Source organism: Heterodontus francisci, unplaced genomic scaffold, assembly GCF_036365525.1.
Source record: "Heterodontus francisci isolate sHetFra1 unplaced genomic scaffold, sHetFra1.hap1 HAP1_SCAFFOLD_86, whole genome shotgun sequence".
Classification (NCBI taxonomy): domain Eukaryota; kingdom Metazoa; phylum Chordata; class Chondrichthyes; order Heterodontiformes; family Heterodontidae; genus Heterodontus; species Heterodontus francisci.
In genome coordinates, this window is record NW_027141093.1 from 4,103,257 (window position 1) to 4,104,181 (window position 925).

The window sequence follows — 925 nt, forward strand, 5'->3', positions numbered from 1 at the left end:
AATAAAAACCAAATCACTCTCCACAGATTCCCCACAATCTGGGCTTGGACATTTACTTCAGGAGCACAGAGCTTTATATCACTGCAACATGAGTTCCAATCTTCATATACTGTTCACTTTTCACATTATTTTCGACCAGTCCACGAGCTTTTATTAATTCAGTATTCGGGTCTCTGCTCCTCCGCCGTTTCTAACATCTCACCTCTTACAAAAAAACGCTCTGATCTATCGTAGGTAGTAGATGACCCCTCATTTTAAACTCCATCTGCCAAAGCATTGCTCACTCAATTAATCTATCAAGAAGATTTGAAAATAAATTTCTTGCCAAAGGATAATTTTCTGCATCTGCTCCCTCGCTATTTGCTTTTCACATTTGTCTTTCACTTGGTGCAAAGCCAGAGAAAGTAAAGATGGAAGGAAGGAGGGGAAGAAAAATCCTGCTCCGTTTCGTGATCCCTATTTGATCTTCATTCCAGTGCAGTTTGGGTGAAGAATTCCAAATGTCTGTCTCAATTTTAATAAAGTATAACCAATTCTGGAATCACTATCTGGACACAGACAAAAACGGGTTTTGAGGCTGACTTGACACATAAACTTCCCCAACATAAATAGTTCATAAACAAGCGACAAGGATGGGATTCGAACCCACGCATGCAGAGCACAATGGATTAGCAGTCCATCGCCTCAACCTCTCGGCCACCTTGTCAGTTGCATAAGCATGGCTGTCACCTTCAGCACAGCTTCTAGCTGTGCAGCGAGCTGTGTCATGATGGAAATATATCTTCTGCAAGTCAATGAAGTTGGGAATGGAGCGGTGTGAAACATTTTCAGACCATGTCCAACACATTTCTACTCAGTGTGAAAACCCACCACGGAAAGACTGGAACATACAATCATTTCATCACATCATGTTTAACATCACTCA

General features: G+C 41.4%; 1 non-coding gene across 1 annotated transcript; it reads right to left on the minus strand.

Moving 5' to 3' along the window:
• Positions 1–624: 624 nt before the first annotated feature.
• On the minus strand, positions 625–706 carry trnas-gcu (transfer RNA serine (anticodon GCU)). Its single transcript has one exon. It is a non-coding gene; the product is annotated as a tRNA-Ser (tRNA).
• Positions 707–925: the final 219 nt, after the last annotated feature.